Raw genomic sequence first — 15,350 nt, forward strand, 5'->3', positions numbered from 1 at the left:
ATTTTGCGGATCTTCTAAATTTAGATTTAAATGACTATCACTGGAATATAATAAAGTCTAGCATATCTATACATCCGCTTAACCTGAATTCTTCGTCAGGGGGAGGGGAATTGGGCTGGGTAAGAAAATGAATTCCATTTTTTTTAAATCTAACATTCATTAGTTATTAAGAGAAAAAAACACACTCTCGCGGTATTTTAAATGTTTGTCTTGTTTGTTATCTTTATGAGTGTACCTTGGAAAGACACAAGCAGAAAAAAATTTCATCTGCAACAAAACTTTGCTCATCGTCGAGTTTCCAGCTACTGAAGATGTAAATAACTCGATCTAGTTCTCTCCATCAGCCGTGTAGAAGAGTGGAGGGCCAACTCAAATCAGATGTACAGATAAAGAAGAGCATGCGATGTAACGAGGGTAAGGTAAAGTAGTTACAGCTTGCAGCTCATGGCTAGCTTACTTCAGTCTTTAAAAAAAAAAAAAAAAAAAGGTCAGCCTGCTAGATGGCAGGAACACGAGGGACAGAAAGGAGTACGAGTTAGAACTAAACTATTTTTTTTTTTGAAAGAGTAGCGAATGGAGAGCTAGTCTATTGGAAGGTGGGGAGGCTAGGGAAAAACAAACTTTACACAGGATGTTCAGGAAGCGCTGTCAAACACTTTGCCCACATTTTACAAATAATGAATTTAGTTCTTTTTCCATCATTTTTATTTGTTTGTTAATTTTTCTTTGTTACATATTAGGCTCTAGTCCCATATTTCTCAGTGCAAGTACGTAGATTTAGGGCTACCATACATTTGTTTTAAGCTGTGTACGTTTTAGTTTTAAGTTGGCTTAAAAAAATTGAAAGTGTACATTATGATATACATTTGAATGAGAAATTTCATTGAGGAAATGTGGACTACTTTTATTACAGCACTCTTTTGATTTGAAATCTTGTTTATTCATGTTTGAAACCTCGTGATTGAAGTTTGTTTATGTTTCAAATTAACGAATAGTTCAATGTTAAGCTGTTCTCTGATTGAAAGCAAAATGTTCTTGGCACAGTGGATCTAAATATTTGAATTTAGAAAGATATACTTTTCAAAACTAAAGGTAAGCATTTTGTGCATTTTTTTTCATCTAAACTGTAAAGAAATCAATGTTCAAGACATGTATGTGTGTATGTATGTATGTATGTGTGTGTGTATGTATGTGTGTGTGTATATGTATGTATGTGTGTATGTATATATGTATGTGTGTGTGTATGTATGTATGTATGTAAGTATGTATGTATGTATGTGTATGTATGTATGTATGTATGTATGTATGTATGTATGTATGTATGTAAATATGTATGTATGTATGTATGTATGTATGTATGTATGTATGTATGTATGTATGTATTTATGTATGTATGTATGTATGTATGTATGTAAGTATGTATGTAAGTATGTATGTAAGTATGTATGTATGTAAGTATGTATGTATATGTAAATAGTCTTGTCCTAAATGAGAGGGAGAGGAAGAAAAATAAAGAAAACAAAAAGGATTAAAAATATAAAAATGAATGACAAACAAAGAAAATGGTGAAAGAGAGAAAGAGGGTCGGTACATTGCAAAGGGATAGACAGCCGTAAGCGAAATAATAAAAATGTTTTTAAGCAAGCAAAATATTAATGTGTATCAATTAGTTTGGATCAGTCATGTAATTAAATTTGTAATATATTTAGACTAACAATAATAAATCTGTAACATTAGAAATATTTTTACCAATTGTTTTTGTTAGCGCAATTTCATGCTTTTAGCGTTCTCACTACGCTAGGGTCCTATCACTGGACCAGTTGGATGGAGGACAAAGAACGGGGTATCTGTTTGTTTGTTTTTTATTTTTTAAAAAGGGAACGACCTGAATTCGAACTTGTGGGCTAAAGCCTTCTGAAGCCAACTAGGTAACCCTTCTGCTAGCAAAGAGTCTATAAACATGGAAGATTGTATAGTTATCTATTGTTTTTATTTTTATTTTTGTGTTCACTAAGCCTTAGACGTCCACTTAATATAATGGGGACAAATACATTACTAGTGACCAATAGTCAAGTACTATTTCTTTCCCTTGTTCGAGATGTAATAGACTAAAACAACACGAGCTTCAATAAACACAATGATTTTATTCGTCCTTATTTATGCTCTCTACTCCAGCCACTTGTTCTCTATACTCTGACTTCCTTTTACACACAGTCCCTGACACACTGCTGTTCACTCAAGCATGTACACTCAAGGTCCACTGGTCATTTCATACACAGGCACACACACTGCACTACCAGCCACGCAAAACACATACACTTACTATCACACGAGATACATAACAAAGTAATTTATTATCAATAGTTAATATTTAATTGGTTATTTTTTTAAATTATTCATTCTTGTGTTGTCAGGTAAAATAAATGATTGTGTAAAATTTCAGCTTGATCCGAGATTGGGTGTGGGAGAAATAACGTGTAAAAACGTTTTACCAGACAGACAGACACACAGAGTGAGTTGCTAAAGCTTTGTAATAAAAAGATAAAGAAAATAGAAAAAGTGCAACATAGAGTTGAAAGAACGTGGCAGTAGGAGAATGCAACAGAGAGCTGAAAGAACGTGGCAGTAGGAGAATGCAACAAAGAGTGGAAAGAACGTGGCAGTAGGAGAATGCAACAGAGAGTTGAAAGAACGTGGCAGTAGGAGAATGCAACAGAGAGTTGAAAGAACGTGACAGTAGGAGAATGCAACAGAGAGTTGAAAGAACGTGACAGTAGGAGAATGCAACAGAGAGTTGAAAGAACGTGACAGTAGGAGAATGCAACAGAGAGTTGAAAGAACGTGGCAGTAGGAGAATGCAACAGAGAGTTGAAAGAACGTGGCAGTAGGAGAATGCAACAGAGAGTTGAAAGAACGTGGCAGTAGGAGAATGCAACAGAGAGTTGAAAGAACGTGACAGTAGGAGAATGCAACAGAGAGTTGAAAGAACGTGGCAGTAGGAGAATGCAACAGAGAGTTGAAAGAACGTGACAGTAGGAGAATGCAACAGAGAGTTGAAAGAACGTGACAGTAGGAGAATGCAACAGAGAGTTGAAAGAACGTGGCAGTAGGAGAATGCAACAGAGAGTTGAAAGAACGTGACAGTAGGAGAATGCAACAGAGAGTTGAAAGAACGTGACAGTAGGAGAATGCAACAGAGAGTTGAAAGAACGTGGCAGTAGGAGAAATCAACAGAGAGTTGAAAGAACGTGGCAGTAGGAGAATGTAACAGAGAGTTGAACAGAGAGTTGAAAGATCGTAGCAGAATGAGGAAACAGATTAGATGAAGATAAAAGGGAAAATGGACATAGATTGTCGAGAGATTCGTGAAAGAGGGTGGAGGGGCGCAATAAGAGATTGATGGAGAAAGTACAAAAATTTAGTTTATTTCTATAATGTAATATGCAGCTGGTGTAAAATTACTGTTTGATGGAATGATTACCAGAGTATATTTGCCTGTACTTGTGCGGGTGCAGCTGATGACTAACCTTGAGTTCTTAAACAGCAGGCATACAACTAGATTTGACAACGAATGGCCAACAGAAAAATTATATATAGTTTCATACTATTGTGAATCTATGGCAAGCACTCAACGAAAGGCAGGAGGTAATAATAGTCGAGGTATTTATTTACAGTACAATTAGGTATGGACTTCAGCTATCAAATCCCAGAGTGTGTTATCTTAAGTGACACCATTCCTTTCCTATCTAAATACCAGTACAGACCACCGACACACTTCCCAGTGCCGCCTTAGGTCCTCAATACAGTTCACAGGTAGCACAAAGGACGTTCTCTTGAGTCAAGACAGCTCAGACTCCAATAACTTGCAGATCACTTCAGCCGGATCTACAACAGTCCTTCTTCATGTAGAATCAACATGTCTCCTACTACTTGGGTTGAATGGTGCTCTGATGCGCACATCAGTGTGGCGCGGGAGCAGAGTTACAACAATATATTTAATTCACAACGAGCTATCGTTCCAAGTCTGTTTCTTTCCTATTGTTAATTATATGAAAGTTCTACCCTAAATGTCTTTCATTACTAAATATGTAAAGCCTACTCTGAAAAAATTGTCACTTTTAACTTTACCATCATCTATCAATTTTGTTCAATGAATTCTTAAAGAGTACCGTTACAACCGACTAATAAATAACGCCTAATTACAACCAAAAACAATAGAATGATATAGAATTTTTCTTCATTGTAAGCTTCAGAAATGAATTATTCTGGTCTCTTCAGTAAAGTAAGTGCAGGTCAAATAAAGTTAAATTTTAAAGTTATAGGAAGGCCGATACTAAGTAGGAGATTGACAGTTTTTTTTGATGTAAGAAAAACAAAAAGACTCTAGAATTACATATTGCTTCACCCAATAATTTATTCCCATTCTTTGTTTTGGCTGGACCCCCCCCCCCACCTTTTATTTTTTGTCCCTTCTAATTGAACTGTCCAAAATTTTACGCTCCCAGCAAATTACGTTGAATTGAAACGACCCGCTTAAAACACACACACACACAACTTTCTTTTGACCCTTGAATTTTCCCCTACCACTTTTTTTAAATAGTCCTACATACAAACTTTGACAATTCTTCGGCTTCTCAGTTCTATATCAAAATATTTGATAGGGTATATGTATGTTGTTTTTTTTTTTAAATCCAGTGCATTTTTACGCTCCCACATAGACTCCTGACCCATGAATTCCATTAAATTTATCTTGAAACGAAAACATTAAAATCATACGTACATTTCATTTCGTTTTTATACCAACGTACTCACAAGACCACCGTAAAGATTGATTTTCCTAGATTTTGGGGCGACTTTCCTTACAACTTGAAAAAGAGTTAAGTACATAAAAATCTATGTATATAGGCCTATAGGTCTGTGAATAGATCAATCGCGGATAAGAATTAGTTTCCGATTTCCAGTCTAGATATAATATTATGTCTATGGTTTAGATCTAGATCTAGTAATTGAACATCGAAAAAAGACCTCTCTCGTCTCATAATTATTATTTTGCACGATGGTGGCATATTTAACATACGGCACCTGCTCTCCCGTAAAGAGATGATTGTTACTGAGCTGCTCTATGCGGACGATCCCGCCCTTCTCGCAAACACCGAACTGAAGCTTCAACTTGCCGTCCATGAATTTGCTGAGGCTGCTGCCTCGTTTGGTTTGTCCATCAGCATAAAAAAGGAGGTCATGCTTCAGACGTCCTCAATGGGAAACAATCCAAATCCACAAATCAATGTGAATGGTCATCTCCTTAATGTTGTTGACCACTTTACCTACCTGGGCAGCACAGTGTCCAATGATGCGTCACTGTCCAGAGAAATACACAACCATCTCGCAGAGGCCAACAGCACTTTTGGTCGCCTCAGACTGAGATTATGGCGGAATATGTATCTTCTTCTTCTTCTTCTTCTTCTAGCCAGCTTTATTGCTGCTGAGCTGTGAGCTCTTTTGCAGACTGTGCCAAGGAAAAAAAGTGTGCTGTTTTCTTCAGTTGTTCAGCACTGCCGTACAGGGTGTTGGTTATGTTGGGCTGTAGTGGAAGTAGGGTCTGCCTAAGGTGGATTAGGGAGGGGCATTCAAAGAGGATATGGTTTACGGTTTCAGAGGGGTGGGTGCAGTGTCTGCAAAGGGGTAGTTGTGTGGAGTTTATTTTGTTCAGGTGGTAATTTAATAGTGGTGTGTGTCCTGTTCTTAGTTGGAAGATTGTAGATTGTTCTTTGCGGGGGAGGAAGTTAATACTGTCCAGTTTGTTAGGCGTAGTCATTTCTCTGTACATGGCTCTGCCTGTGTTTCCTGATGCCCATTGGTTGAGCCACTCCTCTTTGTGATTGTTGACTAACATTGACCTTAGGGTGAGGTAGTTAACAGGTCTATCTGGTTGTTCCATAGTTGAACCTGCCTTTGATAGCTTATCTGCCTTTTCATTTCCCATGATGCCAATGTGTCCAGGGATCCACTGTAGTGTAATATTGATATTTAATTTTGATATCATCTGGTGGATTATCACACTGAGTGTTGTCAACTCTCTTGGGCTGTTTGAGGTGCTGCTGTTAAGTGCTTCCAGAGTAGATTGGGAGTCTGTAAAGACAACAATATCTGATGGTGGTTGCACTCCTTCATATAATTTGTTTTCTACTGTCTGGAGTGCTATGGTAATTGCCTCAATTTCGGCTTGGAAGTTTGAGCAGTAATCACCACAGGGTGTGCTTATCTCAAAGTGTTTATTTTTAGGGAAGACCAGGAAGGCACCAAGACCAGCATTGATGGTAGCTTTGAAAGCCGATCCGTCTGTATAAATATGGATAGCTGTTTTTGGATAGCTTTCGGTTGTTTCAAGCGTGCCTACTTTGAGCTCCAGTGGATTTGATTCTTTTGTTAAGGTGTTATTTAGTAAATGTGTTTTGATGGTTGGTTGTTTGTAGTTTAGTCCGGGTGTAATGTTTGAAAACCTGGTAATTTTTTCTCTGTTATTGGGTAGGTGGTGTTTTAGGGCTAGTTCGTCAGTAAGTTGGATCAGAGTCCTTTGCTTTTTTTGGTTGTTTTTCCTATTTCTCTGTGTTAGTAATTTATTTGGATGATCGTCCTCCAACCTTCTGTATCTCTCAATAGCTTCTAATGCTGCTCTGTTGCGCCTTAACTTAAGAGGTTCAATATTGGAGTCTATTTCACAGGCTGCTGTGGGAGTAATTCTCATACCTCCACTAATTAACCGCAAGGCTTGGTTTTGGATTGTATCTAATGATGATTGATAGGTTTTGTTGGCAGCTACTTGTATGGAGAGACAGTTATCCATTACAGATCTGACATATCCAGTGTATAACTGTCTTAAGGTTTTCTTTTCAGCTCCCCAGGATGTTCCTGCTAGGTGTTTTATTATGTTTAATCTTTGTGATGCCTTTTCTTTTAAATCTGCCATAAAGTGTTTTAGAGACAGTCTTTGGTCTAGTTTTACACCAAGATATGTTGGATTTTCTTCTTTATTTATTGGCTGAGAGTCTATTTTTAGGATGTAGTTTCTTTTTGCTGTTTTGTTGCTGTGGCTAAAGATTGAATAAACTGACTTTTCTTTGTTTATTTCCATTTTCCATAATTTTGAATATGTGGAGATAGTTGTGAGGGCTCTATTTAGTTTGGATCTAGTCAGCACTGGATATTTCTCTGTAGTCCAAATTAAAAGGTCGTCTGCATAAAGTGCCTTATTGACCGAAATGAGGTCCGGGAGGTCATTCATGAAGATTAGAAAGAGAGTGCAGCTAAGGGCTGAACCTTGTGGTAGTCCTTCTTCCAAACTTTTTTGACTAGAGATGGCACCTTCGAATCGGGTTTGGATGGTTCTGTTTTTTAAGAATGCTCTGATCCAGCTGTACATTTTTCCATGGATGCCCATTTTTTTCATCTTCAAAAATAGACCTTTTCTCCACACTCTGTCATAGGCTTGCTGCAAATCTATAAATACTGCTGTAGTGTGCTTGTTTTCATGAAACCCTTCTACTGTGTCCTGGATAAAACGAAAGAGGTGGTCTTCTGTTCTACTTGCTTTCCTGAAGCCAGCTTGTGCATTGTGGAGTGAGCAAGTACTTTCTAGCCACCAATAAAGTCGGTTATTGATCATTTTTTCTGCCATTTTGCCAATGTTGGATGTTAGAGAGATTGGTCTATAACTTTTTGGGTCTCCAGGTGGTTTATTTTTCTTTAAGATGGGTATTATGTTTGCGGTTCTCCATTCCTGTGGTATGTCTCCAGTTTTCCATGTATGGTTGATAAAGTTAAGCATACAGTTTTGGGCCTGTGGTCCTAGTCCCCGAATCATTTCATTTGTTATTTTATCGGGTCCAGGGGATTTTCTTGACTTCGCAGAGGCCAACAGCACTTTTGGTCGCCTCAGACTGAGATTATGGCGGAATATGTATCTTCACCTAGCAACAAAAATCAATGTTTATAAAACAGTGGTTCTCACCACACTATTGTAATACTCCGAGACCTGGGTGCTCTATCAAAGGCATTTAAGGCTCCTCGAACGCTTCCCATAATGGGCATAAGCTGGTAAGACTACATTACAGATAACTATGTTCTGCTGGAGGCAGGTGTGGACACTATAGAAGCAGTAATTACCCTTTGACAGCTGCGCTTTGTCGAACAACTTTCCCGCATGGAAGACGACCGCATGTTAAAGGCGATCTTCTTTGGCGATGTTAAAGGAAGACGGCAGAGGTGCCCCCGTAAGTGCTATAAAGATCAACTCAGGCGCCATTTTGCCCTCATTGTCTTAGAGGAAAGTAGCTGGCAGTAGCAGATGGCCTCTGAAAGAGACAGTTGGAGAGCTCTCACAAAGGCTGCGAGACACATTTGAGACACAATGGAAAGCCCATTGGCGAAGGGGCAGAAGACGGAAAGAAAACGTTAGGCTTTGTTTGCACTAGATGCGGAAAAATATACAGGTCGCAACTGGGTTTGCGTATTCATGTGAAACACTGCATTCATCTTTGGAATTAAAGACATCACCATTATTATTTTGAACTTCGCAGTAGTTACTATAGTAGTCCACACAGACAAGATAGTCCACACAGACAGATAGTCCACACAGACAAGATAGTCTTTACCGTCCAGCTCCAGGAGTGTGTGAAAACGTCATGATTCAGTAAAGTCTCTTTCTGCTGATCGGGTTGAAAAGCTTGACATAGTAAATTGAAATATAATGCTTCATGTCACCAGCCATTCCTGGCCAGAATGGTACCCTACCCACGAGCTCTTTTCAGACATCCTTCAATACCTGAATGGATGGGTAAGTTGTATTAAGGAGGTATTGTCTTTTTTAAAAAAAGTTGTCATAAAATAACTCGAATACTAGAAGACCAATAATCATGGCTTTATTTCAACAAGATGACAGTAAGCAGTCAACGAGCACATAAACGTCTCACAATACATTGCTTAAGTAGGCCTACACACGCACACAGACAATGGTCATGACCTTTGACACGCTGGACACAATCAGAAAATAAACAATCAGTAAATGTAAACAAGAAACAAAAAGAAAATTAATAAAGTAATGTAGTTTTTTTTTTTGCTTGACTTTAGAGGGGGATACGTTCCGAGAAATGAAAATTTCCACAATATTTAATTTCATACACGTACACTATTTTTGGATACGAAATGTATCATAAGACATCGCCTAACACTTTCATCTCCTAAATAACTATTTCTTTCTCTTAATAACCTTTACATGGTAACTGTTTCTGATGTCACGTGACGGGTCAACGAGCTTTTCGTTACACAGATTGCGACTTTGCAGGTCAGTGTTGAGGCCTACTCTAACGATTGGTCTAGACTCAACCAGTGAATGTGTTCACAATTATTTAGGTCAATCAGCATCCAATAAGTTGGCCGATGACGTGTTTTTTTTTTTTTTTTTTCCATTAGGTTACTTTGCATATACATCGGGTCGTCGTAGAAAACCCATGTAATACAATGCTGGAGTATTTTTTTCAATATTTATTTTGGAAACCCGTTGTATAACCCTTCCGCGAAAGTCGGATCTGCGTAAGTCAAGGGACAACTGTAGCTCCTCTCGCAAACCTTGTTCTTAAGTAACCTCACTTTGGCTTCGGCATTCGGACCGTGAATCGGGAGAGAAGATACATATTATTAGGGCTAAGCGACATGCCAGGTAAATTTCGCGACTGAATCTGTCTGTGACCGTCTAAGCAACTATTTGGTTATTGCAAGTGTTCCAGTTCAGTTGCAGTGCCCAGGCTTTGACCTCATTTATTCAAAGCCCTAACTCTAAAAACTGGAGAGGACACTCCAGCTTCGCCTTTGGCGTCGGCCAAACACGGGAAGTGGCAGTCACCGGTTATAAGCTCAAATGCTCAATTGACGTAGAGCATGGCGCCAGGGGCCACAGGGATCCTAGGATTCCAATGGAAAGCTACCGCCCGCCTCAAGCTGGGCAGCCCCCAGTCACTAAGGTGCTGTCCCGTCATGCCTGTCTTCCTCGTTTGGGTTAGGACAAAATCTGAAAAGCTGGCACAAAGCCAATCTACCAGTCGACATGAAGAAAAAAAAGAGGAGCTCCACTCTTAAACTGGGCACATGGAATGTGCGTACTGTACAAACTGGACTTAATGTAAACTTACCGGACATAGAAGATGCCAGAAAATCCGCAGTAATTAACGATGAACTGTCCAGGCTCAAAATAGACATTGCCGCCCTCCAGGAAACTCGTTTAGCTGACTCTGGCTCAATCTAAGAAAAAGACTACACCTTCTTCTGGCAAGGCAAAGCCGAAAGTGAAGTAAGGGAACAGTTAAGAACACACTGCTGAACACAGTAGAGCTGACGTGAAACGGTTCAGAAAGACTCCTATCACTACACCATAACACATCTATTGGACACGTGACTTTGATAAGTGTCTACGCTCCTACTTTGTGTTCCACACCGAAGGCCAGGGACATGTTCTATGACAACCTTTCGTCTGCTCTCAGGGAGATCCCAAATACGGAACAGGTAATCATCCTCGGCGACCTTAATGCACGCGTTGGATCTGACAACTCTGCATGGGACAACTGTATTGGGCGTTTTGGTGTCGGAAAAGGAAATGAAAAAGGACAAAGGCTCCTCGAGGTTTGCTCACTACACTCCCTCTGGGTAAATAATACCTACTTCAAGACTAAACCACAGCACAGAGTATCTTGGCGGCATCCTAGCTCCAAACACTGACACCAAGTAGACCTAATTATGGTAAGACAAAAGTGCTTAAAATTTGTCACGCTTACCAGGTCCTACCACAGTGCAGAATATGACACAGATCACTCCTAGGTATGCTGTGAGATAAATCTTCTCCCTAAAAAAATCCACCATACCAGTCAAATTGGAAGACCCCAATCGGGTGTAAGCAAGATGTGCCGCCCTGATCTCCAGATACAGTTTGCGGAATCTTTTGAACGCAAGTATAAAAATGTCTCTGGAAATACGGCAACAGAAAAATGGGAACACCCCAAGTCCACCATATAAAAGACTTCCTTGGACATCTTTGGAAGAAAACTTACAAAACAAAATGATTGGTTTGACTCTAAATCAGCTATTTTATCACCTGTCATCAGAGCAAAGAGAGATGCACTCGCTACATACAAGGCAAAACCTACCCAACGCAACTTGTTAAATCTGAAAGTAGCTAGAGCCACTGTACAGAGAACAGCAAGGGTCTGTGCCAATGAATATTGGGTAGAGCTCAGTGAGAATATTCAGCTCGCAGCCCAAGTGGGCAACATAAGAGAGATGTATGAAGGAATCAAAACAAGTCAGCACCTTTTAAATCAACCACTGGGGAAATTATCACAGACAAGAGCCAACAAATGTACTGATGAGTTGAAAATTACTCTGAGCTCTACGCTAACAAGCTCTGTCTCTGACTCAGCCCTTAAGGCCATCATACAATTACCCACAATGAACGAGCTAGAAAAAATACCAAACCTGTTAGAGCTCAACAAAGCCATAGACAACATGGCTGCCCGCAAATCACCCGGATGCGATGATATCCCCACCCCCAGATCTTCTAAAACAATGCAAAACTACACAAATCCAACCTCTACACGAAATGCTTTGCAAATGTTGGCAAGAAGGTGCTGTGCCACAGGATCTGCGGGATGCAAAGACCATCACCCTGTACAAGAACAAAGGAGAGAGAAGCGACTGCAACAACTACAGGGGAATCTCTCTCCTAAGCATTGTAGGCTAAGTCTTTGCTCGAGTGATATTCCCCAGGCTACAAAAACTTGCTGATCGGGTCTATCCAGAATCACAATGCGGCTTTCGCTCAAGGAGATCCACAATTGACATGATTTTCTCCATCAGTCAACTTCAGGAAAAGTGCAGAGAGCAAAGAACGCCTTTGTACATCGCATTCATCGACCTGACAAAGGCCTTTGATCTAGTCAAAGCTACTAAACATTATTGTCTCTTTCCACCAAAATATGATGGGTATAGTACAGTACAACGGCGCCTGCTCCGAAAGTTTCAATATAAATAGCGGAGTCAAACAAGGATGTGTCCTGGCCCCAATCCTCTTTGGAATACTCTTCTCAATGCTAATCCACCACGCGTTTGACAAATTCACCGAAGACATATATCTCCATTCCAGATTCGATGGCAAACTTCTAAATGTTGCTAGACAGAGGGCCAAAACTAAAACTAGAACAACCCTCATAAGAGATATGCTCTTCGCAGACGACGCAACGGTGGTGGCACACTCACAGAGGAACTTATGTCCCGCTTCTCTCAGGCCTGTAAGGAGTATGGCTTAACTATTAGCATGAAGAAAACAAATGTTATGGGACCACCTGCTACAGCACCACCCTCGATCCTCATAGACGATAACAAGCTGGATGCCGTAAATGAATTCTGCTATCTGGGATCCACAATTCAAGATGACCTGTCTCTAGAAGTGGAGATATAAAAACGCATACGTAAGGCTGCCTCGACCTTCGCTAGACTAAGGCCAAGAGTTTGGGAAAACCAGAAGCTCACTACAGTGACCAAAATGTAAGTCTACAAGGCATGCGTTATGAGTACACTACTGTATGGTAGTGAATCATGGACCACCTACGCAAAGCAAGAGAGAAAACTTATCTCATTCCATTTGCGATGTCTCCGTAGGATCTTGAAAATCACTTGGAAAGAAAAAGTGTGCAATACTGAGATCCTTACACGAACAGGTATTCCCAGCATCTTTACAGCCCTCAGACAACGCCGCTTGCGCTGGCTTGGACATGTTCGCCGTATGGAGGACAAACGCATCCCGAAAGTCATCTTCTACGGACAACTCTCGACTGGCTCAAGAAAATCTGGTCGCCCCCACCTCCGTTACATAGATATAATAAAACGGGACCTCAAATCAGTGAACATCAATACTGACCATTGGGAAGACATAGCTCTAGACCGCAACGGGTGGAGAGAGACATCTACTCTCCAGTGGTATCATTATGGCTAAACCGATGTGTACATCATGTCGTTGCAGCTTTTATTTATAGGTAACCTTCACTTGGAGACCTAGCAACCTAACGCTGATACCAGATTTGTTGGCACCAGATCTGTAGATACCAGCTCTACTTACTCTTCACAAGTGTTCAATCGACAACGCTAGCCACAGACCTGTCACTGGCTTGATTGATAGTAGCTGCAGCTGAGCTCTGCAGCTACGAACCGTTGGACTGCACCCGGCGCCTGGACCTAATACGCCATCCTACCAGAAGACAGCGTCAGCACCAGCCACACTAGTCTCATCAGTGCAGCACCGGACGCAAAGCTAAGCAACAAGCTTATTGACACTCAGGCCACTTGGCTCCTAGCATCTAATGATGATATATCTTTTTATGTAAATACGCTAGATCCCATCCTAGCGCCTGTACTGCATTACACCCTTTTTATTTACTTCCTTTGTATAATAAACCTGTACATAATTTTACATCTAAACATAGTATTTGTTGTCTGCATTGTAAACGCTGTGCCTGTATGTATATAATTGTGTGCAAGTGTGGGTTCTCAATCTATAAAAACCCCTAGACACCCAAAGCGGCCAAATTTTAATCGACCTTGTCACACTTTGAAAAATTATAGCGGTCAAACTAGAGTTTCCCTTTGTGGCTAACGCGCTAGTAATTCTATAATTAACGATTTATACCAACTGTCTAATTTCTAGGAAAATCGTTACAGCGTTTTCGAGATCCGTGTCCAGGTTCCACCTTTTGCCCAAGAAGGTTCCACGAAGGAATATGTTAAATAGTGGTATTGTAAAAATACACATTAGGTTGGTAGTAAATTGTGGCTAGTCAAAAATCCTATCAGTAATATAAATATAATATGAATGCATTTGTTTTAATAACGCTAAAAAAACACAACAGATTGAACAAAAGTACATACCTAAAGTCCTGGTCAGAAGACGAAATAGGCCTACAAGCTTTCAAGGGAAACTTCAGTTTCAATAAAAACCCAAATCAGTTTAGACTAACATAGAAAGGGGAACAAATCATGTGAGAGATGATGAATGGAGGATAGAGAAACGAACGAGAATATATCGGGCAAAAGAGGAGGAGAGTGACGCCAATGGTTCTAGGTCCCTCTGCTAGCCAATTCAAAGAGGTAAGGAAACGTATCAGTGGAGAGGGTGGGACGGTTGTGTCATTGTACTAATGTTGATTTCCTCGAAGGTATCAGGGTCATTTGTTTCTCAGATAACTGGTTCTACGATACTTCAGATACTTCGTTTTTGATAAATGATTCACTAGACAAATGACAAACCCGATAAATTATAAACAGAAAACTATGTAACAACGAGTTTCACCGTAAACAATTCACAGACAACTGGTGTCACTGAAGCATTTGTTTCTGAAACATTAGCCGCGAAACTCGATGTCTGGTTGGAGAGTGTATATCTTTAAACAGAATTAACAATAAAACTATAAAAAATACTGTTTTATAATTATAAAGCTATTGTTTTGCTATCTGTAACTAAAATGTTAGATTTCAACAAGAAAAAACTTTAAAAAACCCCATCTCTTTTAAAAAGACAAAACCTCCATTATAAAACTTAAAATAAAACACGGTTACAAAGACGGTTTGTATGGAAACAGAACCTAAAAATAGGCACATGAAGTGGTAAAGAAAAGCATGTTTCAATATTTTTCAGAAATAATATCAGAATGAAATTCTATGGAAGGCAAATGACATAATAATGGAGAAAGAAGTTTGACAGATCTTGTGTGGTGCCCCAACGGTCCAGCAGACAAAGGGATAGGTGAAGGTGAACTTAGATGTGAACCTGGCCTAACTGATGTCATAAAATTATTATCTAATTTTTGTAGATTTATTATTACCTGCTCATAGCCTCAAGAAAAAAAAGACCATTTCCGACAAAAAACAACAACCTATAGTTAAGTGTCCTAGGGCAGGGGTCGGCAACCTTTTGAGTCGGAAGAGCCGAAAATTACAATTTACTAAATTTTTAAGTTTTTAAAGAGCCACAAAGTTTTTTCCTGCCAACTATATATATTTATCAAACAATGAATTTATTAAATAAAAAAAAACGAATTCATATATAAGTAGTGATTTTTCACAACAAATTAAGTTAGGATACATTCGGCTCATAACTTGTTTTTAGTTTCAAACACGACTCTAAATTTTCATTTGTTAGTTCTTACTTTGATTTTAATTATATGCATGCAAGAGAACGCTTTCTCGCGAGACTATGTCGATCCAAAGATAGTCAGCACTTCGAATGCCAACTTCACCTCACTGTAGCAATCTGA

At 39.5% G+C, this 15,350-nt stretch overlaps 1 protein-coding gene across 1 annotated transcript in view; it reads left to right on the plus strand.

Moving 5' to 3' along the window:
- Nucleotides 1–617: 617 nt before the first annotated feature.
- The window catches only part of LOC106061634 (uncharacterized), a 139,471-nt gene continuing 124,738 nt past the window's right edge, over nucleotides 618–15,350 (plus strand). The window contains exon 1 of the mRNA XM_056007392.1: nucleotides 618–1,092. The gene's annotated coding sequence lies outside the window, so the exon portion shown is untranslated. The remainder of the gene's footprint in view (nucleotides 1,093–15,350) is intronic.

Source organism: Biomphalaria glabrata, chromosome 13, assembly GCF_947242115.1.
Source record: "Biomphalaria glabrata chromosome 13, xgBioGlab47.1, whole genome shotgun sequence".
NCBI classification, from domain to species: domain Eukaryota; kingdom Metazoa; phylum Mollusca; class Gastropoda; family Planorbidae; genus Biomphalaria; species Biomphalaria glabrata.